This window comes from Larus michahellis, chromosome Z (assembly GCF_964199755.1).
Source record: "Larus michahellis chromosome Z, bLarMic1.1, whole genome shotgun sequence".
Lineage (NCBI taxonomy): Eukaryota > Metazoa > Chordata > Aves > Charadriiformes > Laridae > Larus > Larus michahellis.
The window spans coordinates 48,141,136-48,158,921 of NC_133930.1; positions in this window are offsets into that span (position 1 = coordinate 48,141,136).

Consider the following 17,786-nt stretch of genomic DNA (forward strand, 5'->3'; position numbering starts at 1 on the left):
ATCTCCCTCATTGATCGCATTGTCTCCAGGAACGGCATTCAAGGAGCCAGGAACTTTTCTGCCCACACTCTCCGGGGACAGTTCCTTAAAACCAATATACATCCTGCTACATCTCCCACATGGAAAATGCCAGGAGGGAGAAGTGGGGATTATGTTTAGACTTTCTCAGAACTGCTTCAAATCAACTAGATATCTTTGTGCTGTAAATCTACCAACAGCCAAACGCAAAAGCAGCAAACATCTCGCTGTATGTCCCACATCCAAAGTGCCAAGAGAGAGCTTGCTCTCCCTGTCTTTGAGTACTGTTTTCAGTGTCCCGGTTACCTCTTTGCTAACATTCTCTTCAGAGCTGCAGTGAAACCAGGAACCACGTGGAGAAGGCACCCACACTGAAAATGACTGGAGGGAACATTGCGGCTTCTTCTCAGTGTCTCTGACATAGGGTTTCACTGTCCCGGGAAAGTCTCTGCTAACACCCTGCAGAGCGCTGTGCCCAATATACAGAAACGTCTTGTGGTATCTCCTACAGGGAAAGTGCCAGGAGGGAATTGTCGATCTTGTTCTCAGTGTCTCTGAGAATTGCTCTGATTATCCGTGTGACCTTTTTGCTAAGACTCTCCAGAGAGACGTCCTCAAAACCAACACACATCTTGACATATCTCCCTCATTGATCGCAGTGTCTCCAGAAACGGCATTCAAGGAGCCAGGAACTTTTCTGCCCACACTGTCCGGGGACAGTTCCTTAAAACCAATATACATCCTGCTATATCTCCCACATGGAAAGTGCCAGGAGGGAAAATTGGGGATTATGTTTAGACTTTCTCAGAACTGCTTCAACTCAACTAGATATCTTTGTGCTGTAAATCTCCCAACAGCCAAACGCAAAAGCAGCAAACATCTCGCTGTATGTCCCACATCCAAAGTGCCAAGAGACTAATGTAGAGCTTGCTCTCCCTGTCTTTGAGTACTGTTTTCACTGTCCCGGTTACCTCTTTGCTAACATTCTCTTCAGAGCTGCAGTGAAACCAGGAACCATGTGGAGAAGGCACCCACACTGAAAATTACTGGAAGGAACACTGGGGCTTCTTCTCAGTGTCTCTGATGTCGGGTTTTACTGTCCCGGAAAAGTCTCTGCTAACACCCTGCAGAGCGCTGTGCCCAATATACAGAAACGTCTTGCGGTATCTCCTACAGGGAAAGTGCCAGGAGGGAATTGTCGATCTTGTTCTCAGTGTCTCTGAGAATTGCTCTGATTATCCGTGTGACCTTTTTGCTAAGACTCTCCAGAGAGCCGTCCTCAAAACCAACACACATCTTGACATATCTCCCTCATTGATCGCAGTGTCTCCAGGAACGGCATTCAAGGAGCCAGGAACTTTTCTGCCCACACTCTCCGGGGACAGTTCCTTAAAACCAATATACATCCTGCTATATCTCCCACATGGAAAATGCCAGGAGGGAGAAGTGGGGATTATGTTTAGACTTTCTCAGAACTGCTTCAAATCAACTAGATATCTTTGTGCTGTAAATCTCCCAACAGCCAAACGCAAAAGCAGCAAACATCTCGCTGTATGTCCCACATCCAAAGTGCCAAGAGAGAGCTTGCTCTCCCTGTCTTTGAGTACTGTTTTCACTGTCCCGGTTACCTCTTTGCTAACATTCTCTTCAGAGCTGCAGTGAAACCAGGAACCACGTGGAGAAGGCACCCACACTGAAAATGACTGGAGGGAACATTGCGGCTTCTTCTCAGTGTCTCTGACATAGGGTTTCACTGTCCCGGGAAAGTCTCTGCTAACACCCTGCAGAGCGCTGTGCCCAATATACAGAAACGTCTTGCGGTATCTCCTACAGGGAAAGTGCCAGGAGGAATTGTGGAGCTTGGTCTCAGTGTCTCTGAGAATTCCTCTGATTATCCCTGTGACCTCTTTGCTAAGACTCTCCAGAGAGACGTCCTCAAAACCAACACACATCTTGACATATCTCCCTCATTGATCGCAGTGTCTCCAGAAACGGCATTCAAGGAGCCAGGAACTTTTCTGCCCACACTCTCCGGGGACAGTTCCTTAAAACCAATATACATCCTGCTATATCTCCCACATGGAAAGTGCCAGGAGGGAGAAGTGGGGATTATGTTTAGACTTTCTCAGAACTGCTTCAAATCAACTAGATATCTTTGTGCTGTAAATCTCCCAACAGCCAAACGCAAAAGCAGCAAACATCTCGCTGTATGTCCCAGATCCAAATTGCCAAGAGAGAGCTTGCTCTCCCTGTCTTTGAGTACTGTTTTCACTGTCCCGGTTACCTCTTTGCTAACATTCTCTTCAGAGCTGCAGTGAAACCAGGAACCACGTGGAGAAGGCACCCACACTGAAAATGACTGGAGGGAACATTGGGGCTTCTTCTCAGTGTCTCTGACATAGGGTTTCACTGTCCCGGGAAAGTCTCTGCTAACACCCTGCAGAGCGCTGTGCCCAATATACAGAAACGTCTTGCGGTATCTCCTACAGGGAAAGTGCCAGGAGGGAATTGTCGATCTTGCTCTCAGTGTCTCTGAGAATTGCTCTGATTATCCGTGTGACCTCTTTGCTAAGACTCTCCAGAGAGCCGTCCTCAAAACCAACACACATCTTGACATATCTCCCTCATTGATCGCATTGTCTCCAGGAACGGCATTCAAGGAGCCAGGAACTTTTCTGCCCACACTCTCCGGGGACAGTTCCTTAAAACCAATATACATCCTGCTACATCTCCCACATGGAAAATGCCAGGAGGGAGAAGTGGGGATTATGTTTAGACTTTCTCAGAACTGCTTCAAATCAACTAGATATCTTTGTGCTGTAAATCTACCAACAGCCAAACGCAAAAGCAGCAAACATCTCGCTGTATGTCCCACATCCAAAGTGCCAAGAGAGAGCTTGCTCTCCCTGTCTTTGAGTACTGTTTTCAGTGTCCCGGTTACCTCTTTGCTAACATTCTCTTCAGAGCTGCAGTGAAACCAGGAACCACGTGGAGAAGGCACCCACACTGAAAATGACTGGAGGGAACATTGCGGCTTCTTCTCAGTGTCTCTGACATAGGGTTTCACTGTCCCGGGAAAGTCTCTGCTAACACCCTGCAGAGCGCTGTGCCCAATATACAGAAACGTCTTGCGGTATCTCCTACAGGGAAAGTGCCAGGAGGAATTGTGGAGCTTGGTCTCAGTGTCTCTGAGAATTGCTCTGATTATCCGTGTGACCTTTTTGCTAAGACTCTCCAGAGAGCCGTCCTCAAAACCAACACACATCTTGACATATCTCCCACATTGATCGCAGTGTCTCCAGGAACGGCATTCAAGGAGCCAGGGACTTTTCTCCCTACACTGTCCATTGAGTTGTCCTCAAAACCAATATACATCCTGCTATATCTCCCACATGGAAAGTGCCAGGAGGGAGAAGTGGGGATTATGTTTAGACTTTCTCAGAACTGCTTCAAATCAACTAGATATCTTTGTGCTGTAAATCTCCCAACAGCCAAACGCAAAAGCAGCAAACATCTCGCTGTATGTCCCACATCCAAAGTGCCAAAAGAGAGCTTGCTCTCCCTGTCTTTGAGTACTGTTTTCAGTGTCCCGGTTACCTCTTTGCTAACATTCTCTTCAGAGCTGCAGTGAAACCAGGAACCACGTGGAGAAGGCACCCACACTGAAAATGACTGGAGGGAACATTGCGGCTTCTTCTCAGTGTCTCTGACATAGGGTTTCACTGTCCCGGGAAAGTCTCTGCTAACACCCTGCAGAGCGCTGTGCCCAATATACAGAAACGTCTTGCGGTATCTCCTACAGGGAAAGTGCCAGGAGGGAATTGTCGATCTTGCTCTCAGTGTCTCTGAGAATTGCTCTGATTATCCGTGTGACCTCTTTGCTAAGACTCTCCAGAGAGCCGTCCTCAAAACCAACACACATCTTGACATATCTCCCTCATTGATCGCATTGTCTCCAGGAACGGCATTCAAGGAGCCAGGAACTTTTCTGCCCACACTCTCCGGGGACAGTTCCTTAAAACCAATATACATCCTGCTACATCTCCCACATGGAAAATGCCAGGAGGGAGAAGTGGGGATTATGTTTAGACTTTCTCAGAACTGCTTCAAATCAACTAGATATCTTTGTGCTGTAAATCTCCCAACAGCCAAACGCAAAAGCAGCAAACATCTCGCTGTATGTCCCACATCGAAAGTGCCAAGAGAGAGCTTGCTCTCCCTGTCTTTGAGTACTGTTTTCAGTGTCCCGGTTACCTCTTTGCTAACATTCTCTTCAGAGCTGCAGTGAAACCAGGAACCACGTGGAGAAGGCACCCACACTGAAAATGACTGGAGGGAACATTGCGGCTTCTTCTCAGTGTCTCTGACATAGGGTTTCACTGTCCCGGGAAAGTCTCTGCTAACACCCTGCAGAGCGCTGTGCCCAATATACAGAAACGTCTTGCGGTATCTCCTACAGGGAAAGTGCCAGGAGGAATTGTGGAGCTTGGTCTCAGTGTCTCTGAGAATTGCTCTGATTATCCGTGTGACCTTTTTGCTAAGACTCTCCAGAGAGCCGTCCTCAAAACCAACACACATCTTGACATATCTCCCACATTGATCGCAGTGTCTCCAGGAACGGCATTCAAGGAGCCAGGGACTTTTCTCCCTACACTGTCCATTGAGTTGTCCTCAAAACCAATATACATCCTGCTATATCTCCCACATGGAAAGTGCCAGGAGGGAGAAGTGGGGATTATGTTTAGACTTTCTCAGAACTGCTTCAAATCAACTAGATATCTTTGTGCTGTAAATCTCCCAACAGCCAAACGCAAAAGCAGCAAACATCTCGCTGTATGTCCCACATCCAAAGTGCCAAGAGAGAGCTTGCTCTCCCTGTCTTTGAGTACTGTTTTCACTGTCCCGGTTACCTCTTTGCTAACATTCTCTTCAGAGCTGCAGTGAAACCAGGAACCACGTGGAGAAGGCACCCACACTGAAAATGACTGGAGGGAACATTGGGGCTTCTTCTCAGTGTCTCTGACATAGGGTTTCACTGTCCCGGGAAAGTCTCTGCTAACACCCTGCAGAGCGCTGTGCCCAATATACAGAAACGTCTTGCGGTATCTCCTACAGGGAAAGTGCCAGGAGGGAATTGTCGATCTTGCTCTCAGTGTCTCTGAGAATTGCTCTGATTATCCGTGTGACCTTTTTGCTAAGACTCTCCAGAGAGACGTCCTCAAAACCAACACACATCTTGACATATCTCCCTCATTGATCGCAGTGTCTCCAGAAACGGCATTCAAGGAGCCAGGAACTTTTCTGCCCACACTCTCCGGGGACAGTTCCTTAAAACCAATATACATCCTGCTATATCTCCCACATGGAAAGTGCCAGGAGGGAAAAGTGGGGATTATGTTTAGACTTTCTCAGAACTGCTTCAACTCAACTAGATATCTTTGTGCTGTAAATCTCCCAACAGCCAAACGCAAAAGCAGCAAACATCTCGCTGTATGTCCCACATCCAAAGTGCCAAGAGACTAATGTAGAGCTTGCTCTCCCTGTCTTTGAGTACTGTTTTCACTGTCCCGGTTACCTCTTTGCTAACATTCTCTTCAGAGCTGCAGTGAAACCAGGAACCATGTGGAGAAGGCACCCACACTGAAAATTACTGGAAGGAACACTGGGGCTTCTTCTCAGTGTCTCTGATGTCGGGTTTTACTGTCCCGGAAAAGTCTCTGCTAACACCCTGCAGAGCGCTGTGCCCAATATACAGAAACGTCTTGCGGTATCTCCTACAGGGAAAGTGCCAGGAGGGAATTGTCGATCTTGTTCTCAGTGTCTCTGAGAATTGCTCTGATTATCCGTGTGACCTTTTTGCTAAGACTCTCCAGAGAGCCGTCCTCAAAACCAACACACATCTTGACATATCTCCCTCATTGATCGCAGTGTCTCCAGGAACGGCATTCAAGGAGCCAGGAACTTTTCTGCCCACACTCTCCGGGGACAGTTCCTTAAAACCAATATACATCCTGCTATATCTCCCACATGGAAAGTGCCAGGAGGGAGAAGTGGGGATTATGTTTAGACTTTCTCAGAACTGCTTCAAATCAACTAGATATCTTTGTGCTGTAAATCTCCCAACAGCCAAACGCAAAAGCAGCAAACATCTCGCTGTATGTCCCACATCCAAAGTGCCAAGAGAGAGCTTGCTCTCCCTGTCTTTGAGTACTGTTTTCACTGTCCCGGTTACCTCTTTGCTAACATTCTCTTCAGAGCTGCAGTGAAACCAGGAACCACGTGGAGAAGGCACCCACACTGAAAATGACTGGAGGGAACATTGCGGCTTCTTCTCAGTGTCTCTGACATAGGGTTTCACTGTCCCGGGAAAGTCTCTGCTAACACCCTGCAGAGCGCTGTGCCCAATATACAGAAACGTCTTGCGGTATCTCCTACAGGGAAAGTGCCAGGAGGAATTGTGGAGCTTGGTCTCAGTGTCTCTGAGAATTCCTCTGATTATCCCTGTGACCTCTTTGCTAAGACTCTCCAGAGAGCCGTCCTCAAAACCAACACACATCTTGACATATCTCCCACATTGATCGCAGTGTCTCCAGAAACGGCATTCAAGGAGCCAGGAACTTTTCTGCCCACACTCTCCGGGGACAGTTCCTTAAAACCAATATACATCCTGCTATATCTCCCACATGGAAAGTGCCAGGAGGGAGAAGTGGGGATTATGTTTAGACTTTCTCAGAACTGCTTCAAATCAACTAGATATCTTTGTGCTGTAAATCTACCAACAGCCAAACGCAAAAGCAGCAAACATCTCGCTGTATGTCCCAGATCCAAATTGCCAAGAGAGAGCTTGCTCTCCCTGTCTTTGAGTACTGTTTTCACTGTCCCGGTTACCTCTTTGCTAACATTCTCTTCAGAGCTGCAGTGAAACCAGGAACCACGTGGAGAAGGCACCCACACTGAAAATGACTGGAGGGAACATTGGGGCTTCTTCTCAGTGTCTCTGACATAGGGTTTCACTGTCCCGGGAAAGTCTCTGCTAACACCCTGCAGAGCGCTGTGCCCAATATACAGAAACGTCTTGCGGTATCTCCTACAGGGAAAGTGCCAGGAGGAATTGTGGAGCTTGGTCTCAGTGTCTCTGAGAATTGCTCTGATTATCCGTGTGACCTCTTTGCTAAGACTCTCCAGAGAGTCGTCCTCAAAACCAACACACATCTTGACATATCTCCCACATTGATCGCAGTGTCTCCAGAAACGGCATTCAAGGAGCCAGGAACTTTTCTGCCCACACTGTCCGGGGACAGTTCCTTAAAACCAATATACATCCTGCTATATCTCCCACATGGAAAGTGCCAGGAGGGAGAAGTGGGGATTATGTTTAGACTTTCTCAGAACTGCTTCAAATCAACTAGATATCTTTGTGCTGTAAATCTACCAACAGCCAAACGCAAAAGCAGCAAACATCTCGCTGTATGTCCCACATCCAAAGTGCCAAGAGAGAGCTTGCTCTCCCTGTCTTTGAGTACTGTTTTCAGTGTCCCGGTTACCTCTTTGCTAACATTCTCTTCAGAGCTGCAGTGAAACCAGGAACCACGTGGAGAAGGCACCCACACTGAAAATGACTGGAGGGAACATTGGGGCTTCTCTCAGTGTCTCTGACATAGGGTTTCACTGTCCCGGGAAAGTCTCTGCTAACACCCTGCAGAGCGCTGTGCCCAATATACAGAAACGTCTTGCGGTATCTCCTACAGGGAAAGTGCCAGGAGGAATTGTGGAGCTTGGTCTCAGTGTCTCTGAGAATTGCTCTGATTATCCGTGTGACCTCTTTGCTAAGACTCTCCAGAGAGTCGTCCTCAAAACCAACACACATCTTGACATATCTCCCACATTGATCGCAGTGTCTCCAGAAACGGCATTCAAGGAGCCAGGAACTTTTCTGCCCACACTCTCCGGGGACAGTTCCTTAAAACCAATATACATCCTGCTATATCTCCCACATGGAAAGTGCCAAGAGGGAGAAGTGGGGATTATGTTTAGACTTTCTCAGAACTGCTTCAACTCAACTAGATATCTTTGTGCTGTAAATCTCCCAACAGCCAAACGCAAAAGCAGCAAACATCTCGCTGTATGTCCCACATCCAAAGTGCCAAGAGAGAGCTTGCTCTCCCTGTCTTTGAGTACTGTTTTCACTGTCCCGGTTACCTCTTTGCTAACATTCTCTTCAGAGCTGCAGTGAAACCAGGAACCATGTGGAGAAGGCACCCACACTGAAAATGACTGGAGGGAACATTGGGGCTTCTCTCAGTGTCTCTGACATAGGGTTTCACTGTCCCGGGAAAGTCTCTGCTAACACCCTGCAGAGCGCTGTGCCCAATATACAGAAACGTCTTGCGGTATCTCCTACAGGGAAAGTGCCAGGAGGAATTGTGGAGCTTGGTCTCAGTGTCTCTGAGAATTGCTCTGATTATCCGTGTGACCTTTTTGCTAAGACTCTCCAGAGAGCCGTCCTCAAAACCAACACACATCTTGACATATCTCCCACATTGATCGCAGTGTCTCCAGGAACGGCATTCAAGGAGCCAGGGACTTTTCTCCCTACACTGTCCATTGAGTTGTCCTCAAAACCAATATACATCCTGCTATATCTCCCACATGGAAAGTGCCAGGAGGGAGAAGTGGGGATTATGTTTAGACTTTCTCAGAACTGCTTCAAATCAACTAGATATCTTTGTGCTGTAAATCTCCCAACAGCCAAACGCAAAAGCAGCAAACATCTCGCTGTATGTCCCACATCCAAAGTGCCAAGAGAGAGCTTGCTCTCCCTGTCTTTGAGTACTGTTTTCACTGTCCCGGTTACCTCTTTGCTAACATTCTCTTCAGAGCTGCAGTGAAACCAGGAACCATGTGGAGAAGGCACCCACACTTAAAATGACTGGAAGGAACACTGGGGCTTCTTCTCAGTGTCTCTGATGTCGGGTTTTACTGTCCCGGAAAAGTCTCTGCTAACACCCTGCAGAGCGCTGTGCCCAATATACAGAAACGTCTTGCGGTATCTCCTACATGGAAAGTGCCAGGAGGGAATTGTCGATCTTGGTCTCAGTGTCTCTGAGAATTCCTCTGATTATCCGTGTGACCTTTTTGCTAAGACTCTCCAGAGAGCCGTCCTTAAAACCAACACACATCTTGACATATCTCCCTCATTGATCGCAGTGTCTCCAGGAACGGCATTCAAGGAGCCAGGAACTTTTCTGCCCACACTCTCCGGGGACAGTTCCTTAAAACCAATATACATCCTGCTATATCTCCCACATGGAAAATGCCAGGAGGGAGAAGTGGGGATTATGTTTAGACTTTCTCAGAACTGCTTCAAATCAACTAGATATCTTTGTGCTGTAAATCTCCCAACAGCCAAATGTAAAAGCAGCAAACATCTCGCTGTATGTCCCACATCCAAAGTGCCAAGAGAGAGCTCGCTCTCCCTCTCTTTGAGTACTGTTTTCAGTGTCCCGGTTACCTCTTTGCTAACATTCTCTTCAGAGCTGCAGTGAAACCAGGAACCACGTGGAGAAGGCACCCACACTGAAAATGACTGGAGGGAACATTGCGGCTTCTTCTCAGTGTCTCTGACATAGGGTTTCACTGTCCCGGGAAAGTCTCTGCTAACACCCTGCAGAGCGCTGTGCCCAATATACAGAAACGTCTTGCGGTATCTCCTACAGGGAAAGTGCCAGGAGGGAATTGTCGATCTTGCTCTCAGTGTCTCTGAGAATTGCTCTGATTATCCGTGTGACCTCTTTGCTAAGACTCTCCAGAGAGCCGTCCTCAAAACCAACACACATCTTGACATATCTCCCTCATTGATCGCATTGTCTCCAGGAACGGCATTCAAGGAGCCAGGAACTTTTCTGCCCACACTCTCCGGGGACAGTTCCTTAAAACCAATATACATCCTGCTACATCTCCCACATGGAAAATGCCAGGAGGGAGAAGTGGGGATTATGTTTAGACTTTCTCAGAACTGCTTCAAATCAACTAGATATCTTTGTGCTGTAAATCTACCAACAGCCAAACGCAAAAGCAGCAAACATCTCGCTGTATGTCCCACATCGAAAGTGCCAAGAGAGAGCTTGCTCTCCCTGTCTTTGAGTACTGTTTTCAGTGTCCCGGTTACCTCTTTGCTAACATTCTCTTCAGAGCTGCAGTGAAACCAGGAACCACGTGGAGAAGGCACCCACACTGAAAATGACTGGAGGGAACATTGCGGCTTCTTCTCAGTGTCTCTGACATAGGGTTTCACTGTCCCGGGAAAGTCTCTGCTAACACCCTGCAGAGCGCTGTGCCCAATATACAGAAACGTCTTGCGGTATCTCCTACAGGGAAAGTGCCAGGAGGAATTGTGGAGCTTGGTCTCAGTGTCTCTGAGAATTGCTCTGATTATCCGTGTGACCTTTTTGCTAAGACTCTCCAGAGAGCCGTCCTCAAAACCAACACACATCTTGACATATCTCCCACATTGATCGCAGTGTCTCCAGGAACGGCATTCAAGGAGCCAGGGACTTTTCTCCCTACACTGTCCATTGAGTTGTCCTCAAAACCAATATACATCCTGCTATATCTCCCACATGGAAAGTGCCAGGAGGGAGAAGTGGGGATTATGTTTAGACTTTCTCAGAACTGCTTCAAATCAACTAGATATCTTTGTGCTGTAAATCTCCCAACAGCCAAACGCAAAAGCAGCAAACATCTCGCTGTATGTCCCACATCCAAAGTGCCAAAAGAGAGCTTGCTCTCCCTGTCTTTGAGTACTGTTTTCACTGTCCCGGTTACCTCTTTGCTAACATTCTCTTCAGAGCTGCAGTGAAACCAGGAACCACGTGGAGAAGGCACCCACACTGAAAATGACTGGAAGGAACACTGGGGCTTCTTCTCAGTGTCTCTGATGTCGGGTTTTACTGTCCCGGAAAAGTCTCTGCTAACACCCTGCAGAGCGCTGTGCCCAATATACAGAAACGTCTTGCGGTATCTCCTACAGGGAAAGTGCCAGGAGGGAATTGTCGATCTTGTTCTCAGTGTCTCTGAGAATTGCTCTGATTATCCGTGTGACCTCTTTGCTAAGACTCTCCAGAGAGCCGTCCTCAAAACCAACACACATCTTGACATATCTCCCACATTGATCGCAGTGTCTCCAGGAACGGCATTCAAGGAGCCAGGAACTTTTCTGCCCACACTCTCCGGGGACAGTTCCTTAAAACCAATATACATCCTGCTATATCTCCCACATGGAAAATGCCAGGAGGGAGAAGTGGGGATTATGTTTAGACTTTCTCAGAACTGCTTCAAATCAACTAGATATCTTTGTGCTGTAAATCTCCCAACAGCCAAACGTAAAAGCAGCAAACATCTCGCTGTATGTCCCACATCCAAAGTGCCAAGAGAGAGCTTGCTCTCCCTGTCTTTGAGTACTGTTTTCAGTGTCCCGGTTACCTCTTTGCTAACATTCTCTTCAGAGCTGCAGTGAAACCAGGAACCACGTGGAGAAGGCACCCACACTGAAAATGACTGGAGGGAACATTGGGGCTTCTTCTCAGTGTCTCTGACATAGGGTTTCACTGTCCCGGGAAAGTCTCTGCTAACACCCTGCAGAGCGCTGTGCCCAATATACAGAAACGTCTTGCGGTATCTCCTACAGGGAAAGTGCCAGGAGGGAATTGTCGATCTTGCTCTCAGTGTCTCTGAGAATTGCTCTGATTATCCGTGTGACCTTTTTGCTAAGACTCTCCAGAGAGACGTCCTCAAAACCAACACACATCTTGACATATCTCCCTCATTGATCGCAGTGTCTCCAGAAACGGCATTCAAGGAGCCAGGAACTTTTCTGCCCACACTCTCCGGGGACAGTTCCTTAAAACCAATATACATCCTGCTATATCTCCCACATGGAAAGTGCCAGGAGGGAGAAGTGGGGATTATGTTTAGACTTTCTCAGAACTGCTTCAAATCAACTAGATATCTTTGTGCTGTAAATCTACCAACAGCCAAACGCAAAAGCAGCAAACATCTCGCTGTATGTCCCACATCGAAAGTGCCAAGAGAGAGCTTGCTCTCCCTGTCTTTGAGTACTGTTTTCAGTGTCCCGGTTACCTCTTTGCTAACATTCTCTTCAGAGCTGCAGTGAAACCAGGAACCATGTGGAGAAGGCACCCACACTGAAAATGACTGGAGGGAACATTGGGGCTTCTTCTCAGTGTCTCTGACATAGGGTTTCACTGTCCCGGGAAAGTCTCTGCTAACACCCTGCAGAGCGCTGTGCCCAATATACAGAAACGTCTTGCGGTATCTCCTACAGGGAAAGTGCCAGGAGGAATTGTGGAGCTTGGTCTCAGTGTCTCTGAGAATTGCTCTGATTATCCGTGTGACCTTTTTGCTAAGACTCTCCAGAGAGCCGTCCTCAAAACCAACACACATCTTGACATATCTCCCACATTGATCGCAGTGTCTCCAGGAACGGCATTCAAGGAGCCAGGGACTTTTCTCCCTACACTGTCCATTGAGTTGTCCTCAAAACCAATATACATCCTGCTATATCTCCCACATGGAAAGTGCCAGGAGGGAGAAGTGGGGATTATGTTTAGACTTTCTCAGAACTGCTTCAAATCAACTAGATATCTTTGTGCTGTAAATCTCCCAACAGCCAAACGCAAAAGCAGCAAACATCTCGCTGTATGTCCCACATCCAAAGTGCCAAAAGAGAGCTTGCTCTCCCTGTCTTTGAGTACTGTTTTCACTGTCCCGGTTACCTCTTTGCTAACATTCTCTTCAGAGCTGCAGTGAAACCAGGAACCACGTGGAGAAGGCACCCACACTGAAAATGACTGGAGGGAACATTGCGGCTTCTTCTCAGTGTCTCTGACATAGGGTTTCACTGTCCCGGGAAAGTCTCTGCTAACACCCTGCAGAGCGCTGTGCCCAATATACAGAAACGTCTTGCGGTATCTCCTACAGGGAAAGTGCCAGGAGGGAATTGTCGATCTTGCTCTCAGTGTCTCTGAGAATTGCTCTGATTATCCGTGTGACCTCTTTGCTAAGACTCTCCAGAGAGCCGTCCTCAAAACCAACACACATCTTGACATATCTCCCTCATTGATCGCATTGTCTCCAGGAACGGCATTCAAGGAGCCAGGAACTTTTCTGCCCACACTCTCCGGGGACAGTTCCTTAAAACCAATATACATCCTGCTACATCTCCCACATGGAAAATGCCAGGAGGGAGAAGTGGGGATTATGTTTAGACTTTCTCAGAACTGCTTCAAATCAACTAGATATCTTTGTGCTGTAAATCTACCAACAGCCAAACGCAAAAGCAGCAAACATCTCGCTGTATGTCCCACATCGAAAGTGCCAAGAGAGAGCTTGCTCTCCCTGTCTTTGAGTACTGTTTTCAGTGTCCCGGTTACCTCTTTGCTAACATTCTCTTCAGAGCTGCAGTGAAACCAGGAACCACGTGGAGAAGGCACCCACACTGAAAATGACTGGAGGGAACATTGCGGCTTCTTCTCAGTGTCTCTGACATAGGGTTTCACTGTCCCGGGAAAGTCTCTGCTAACACCCTGCAGAGCGCTGTGCCCAATATACAGAAACGTCTTGCGGTATCTCCTACAGGGAAAGTGCCAGGAGGAATTGTGGAGCTTGGTCTCAGTGTCTCTGAGAATTGCTCTGATTATCCGTGTGACCTTTTTGCTAAGACTCTCCAGAGAGCCGTCCTCAAAACCAACACACATCTTGACATATCTCCCACATTGATCGCAGTGTCTCCAGGAACGGCATTCAAGGAGCCAGGGACTTTTCTCCCTACACTGTCCATTGAGTTGTCCTCAAAACCAATATACATCCTGCTATATCTCCCACATGGAAAGTGCCAGGAGGGAGAAGTGGGGATTATGTTTAGACTTTCTCAGAACTGCTTCAAATCAACTAGATATCTTTGTGCTGTAAATCTCCCAACAGCCAAACGCAAAAGCAGCAAACATCTCGCTGTATGTCCCACATCCAAAGTGCCAAAAGAGAGCTTGCTCTCCCTGTCTTTGAGTACTGTTTTCAGTGTCCCGGTTACCTCTTTGCTAACATTCTCTTCAGAGCTGCAGTGAAACCAGGAACAATGTGGAGAAGGCACCCACACTGAAAATGACTGGAAGGAACACTGGGGCTTCTTCTCAGTGTCTCTGATGTCGGGTTTTACTGTCCCGGAAAAGTCTCTGCTAACACCCTGCAGAGCGCTGTGCCCAATATACAGAAACGTCTTGCGGTATCTCCTACAGGGAAAGTGCCAGGAGGGAATTGTCGATCTTGTTCTCAGTGTCTCTGAGAATTGCTCTGATTATCCGTGTGACCTCTTTGCTAAGACTCTCCAGAGAGCCGTCCTCAAAACCAACACACATCTTGACATATCTCCCACATTGATCGCAGTGTCTCCAGGAACGGCATTCAAGGAGCCAGGAACTTTTCTGCCCACACTCTCCGGGGACAGTTCCTTAAAACCAATATACATCCTGCTATATCTCCCACATGGAAAATGCCAGGAGGGAGAAGTGGGGATTATGTTTAGACTTTCTCAGAACTGCTTCAAATCAACTAGATATCTTTGTGCTGTAAATCTACCAACAGCCAAACGTAAAAGCAGCAAACATCTCGCTGTATGTCCCACATCCAAAGTGCCAAGAGAGAGCTTGCTCTCCCTGTCTTTGAGTACTGTTTTCACTGTCCCGGTTACCTCTTTGCTAACATTCTCTTCAGAGCTGCAGTGAAACCAGGAACCACGTGGAGAAGGCACCCACACTGAAAATGACTGGAGGGAACATTGGGGCTTCTTCTCAGTGTCTCTGACATAGGGTTTCACTGTCCCGGGAAAGTCTCTGCTAACACCCTGCAGAGCGCTGTGCCCAATATACAGAAACGTCTTGCGGTATCTCCTACAGGGAAAGTGCCAGGAGGGAATTGTCGATCTTGCTCTCAGTGTCTCTGAGAATTGCTCTGATTATCCCTGTGACCTTTTTGCTAAGACTCTCCAGAGAGCCGTCCTCAAAACCAACACACATCTTGACATATCTCCCTCATTGATCGCAGTGTCTCCAGAAACGGCATTCAAGGAGCCAGGAACTTTTCTGCCCACACTGTCCGGGGACAGTTCCTTAAAACCAATATACATCCTGCTATATCTCCCACATGGAAAGTGCCAGGAGGGAAAAGTGGGGATTATGTTTAGACTTTCTCAGAACTGCTTCAACTCAACTAGATATCTTTGTGCTGTAAATCTCCCAACAGCCAAACGCAAAAGCAGCAAACATCTCGCTGTATGTCCCACATCCAAAGTGCCAAGAGACTAATGTAGAGCTTGCTCTCCCTGTCTTTGAGTACTGTTTTCACTGTCCCGGTTACCTCTTTGCTAACATTCTCTTCAGAGCTGCAGTGAAACCAGGAACCATGTGGAGAAGGCACCCACACTGAAAATTACTGGAAGGAACACTGGGGCTTCTTCTCAGTGTCTCTGATGTCGGGTTTTACTGTCCCGGAAAAGTCTCTGCTAACACCCTGCAGAGCGCTGTGCCCAATATACAGAAACGTCTTGCGGTATCTCCTACAGGGAAAGTGCCAGGAGGGAATTGTCGATCTTGTTCTCAGTGTCTCTGAGAATTGCTCTGATTATCCGTGTGACCTTTTTGCTAAGACTCTCCAGAGAGCCGTCCTCAAAACCAACACACATCTTGACATATCTCCCTCATTGATCGCAGTGTCTCCAGGAACGGCATTCAAGGAGCCAGGAACTTTTCTGCCCACACTCTCCGGGGACAGTTCCTTAAAACCAATATACATCCTGCTATATCTCCCACATGGAAAATGCCAGGAGGGAGAAGTGGGGATTATGTTTAGACTTTCTCAGAACTGCTTCAAATCAACTAGATATCTTTGTGCTGTAAATCTCCCAACAGCCAAACGCAAAAGCAGCAAACATCTCGCTGTATGACCCACATCCAAAGTGCCAAGAGAGAGCTTGCTCTCCCTGTCTTTGAGTACTGTTTTCACTGTCCCGGTTACCTCTTTGCTAACATTCTCTTCAGAGCTGCAGTGAAACCAGGAACCACGTGGAGAAGGCACCCACACTGAAAATGACTGGAGGGAACATTGCGGCTTCTTCTCAGTGTCTCTGACATAGGGTTTCACTGTCCCGGGAAAGTCTCTGCTAACACCCTGCAGAGCGCTGTGCCCAATATACAGAAACGTCTTGCGGTATCTCCTACAGGGAAAGTGCCAGGAGGAATTGTGGAGCTTGGTCTCAGTGTCTCTGAGAATTCCTCTGATTATCCCTGTGACCTCTTTGCTAAGACTCTCCAGAGAGCCGTCCTCAAAACCAACACACATCTTGACATATCTCCCACATTGATCGCAGTGTCTCCAGAAACGGCATTCAAGGAGCCAGGAACTTTTCTGCCCACACTCTCCGGGGACAGTTCCTTAAAACCAATATACATCCTGCTATATCTCCCACATGGAAAGTGCCAGGAGGGAGAAGTGGGGATTATGTTTAGACTTTCTCAGAACTGCTTCAAATCAACTAGATATCTTTGTGCTGTAAATCTACCAACAGCCAAACGCAAAAGCAGCAAACATCTCGCTGTATGTCCCAGATCCAAATTGCCAAGAGAGAGCTTGCTCTCCCTGTCTTTGAGTACTGTTTTCAGTGTCCCGGTTACCTCTTTGCTAACATTCTCTTCAGAGCTGCAGTGAAACCAGGAACCACGTGGAGAAGGCACCCACACTGAAAATGACTGGAGGGAACATTGGGGCTTCTTCTCAGTGTCTCTGACATAGGGTTTCACTGTCCCGGGAAAGTCTCTGCTAACACCCTGCAGAGCGCTGTGCCCAATATACAGAAACGTCTTGCGGTATCTCCTACAGGGAAAGTGCCAGGAGGAATTGTGGAGCTTGGTCTCAGTGTCTCTGAGAATTCCTCTGATTATCCCTGTGACCTCTTTGCTAAGACTCTCCAGAGAGCCGTCCTCAAAACCAACACACATCTTGACATATCTCCCACATTGATCGCAGTGTCTCCAGAAACGGCATTCAAGGAGCCAGGAACTTTTCTGCCCACACTCTCCGGGGACAGTTCCTTAAAACCAATATACATCCTGCTATATCTCCCACATGGAAAGTGCCAGGAGGGAGAAGTGGGGATTATGTTTAGACTTTCTCAGAACTGCTTCAAATCAACTAGATATCTTTGTGCTGTAAATCTCCCAACAGCCAAACGCAAAAGCAGCAAACATCTCGCTGTATGTCCCACATCCAAAGTGCCAAGAGAGAGCTTGCTCTCCCTGTCTTTGAGTACTGTTTTCAGTGTCCCGGTTACCTCTTTGCTAACATTCTCTTCAGAGCTGCAGTGAAACCAGGAACCATGTGGAGAAGGCACCCACACTGAAAATGACTGGAAGGAACACTGGGGCTTCTTCTCAGTGTCTCTGATGTCGGGTTTTACTGTCCCGGAAAAGTCTCTGCTAACACCCTGCAGAGCGCTGTGCCCAATATACAGAAACGTCTTGCGGTATCTCCTACAGGGAAAGTGCCAGGAGGGAATTGTCGATCTTGTTCTCAGTGTCTCTGAGAATTGCTCTGATTATCCCTGTGACCTCTTTGCTAAGACTCTCCAGAGAGCCGTCCTCAAAACCAACACACATCTTGACATATCTCCCTCATTGATCGCAGTGTCTCCAGGAACGGCA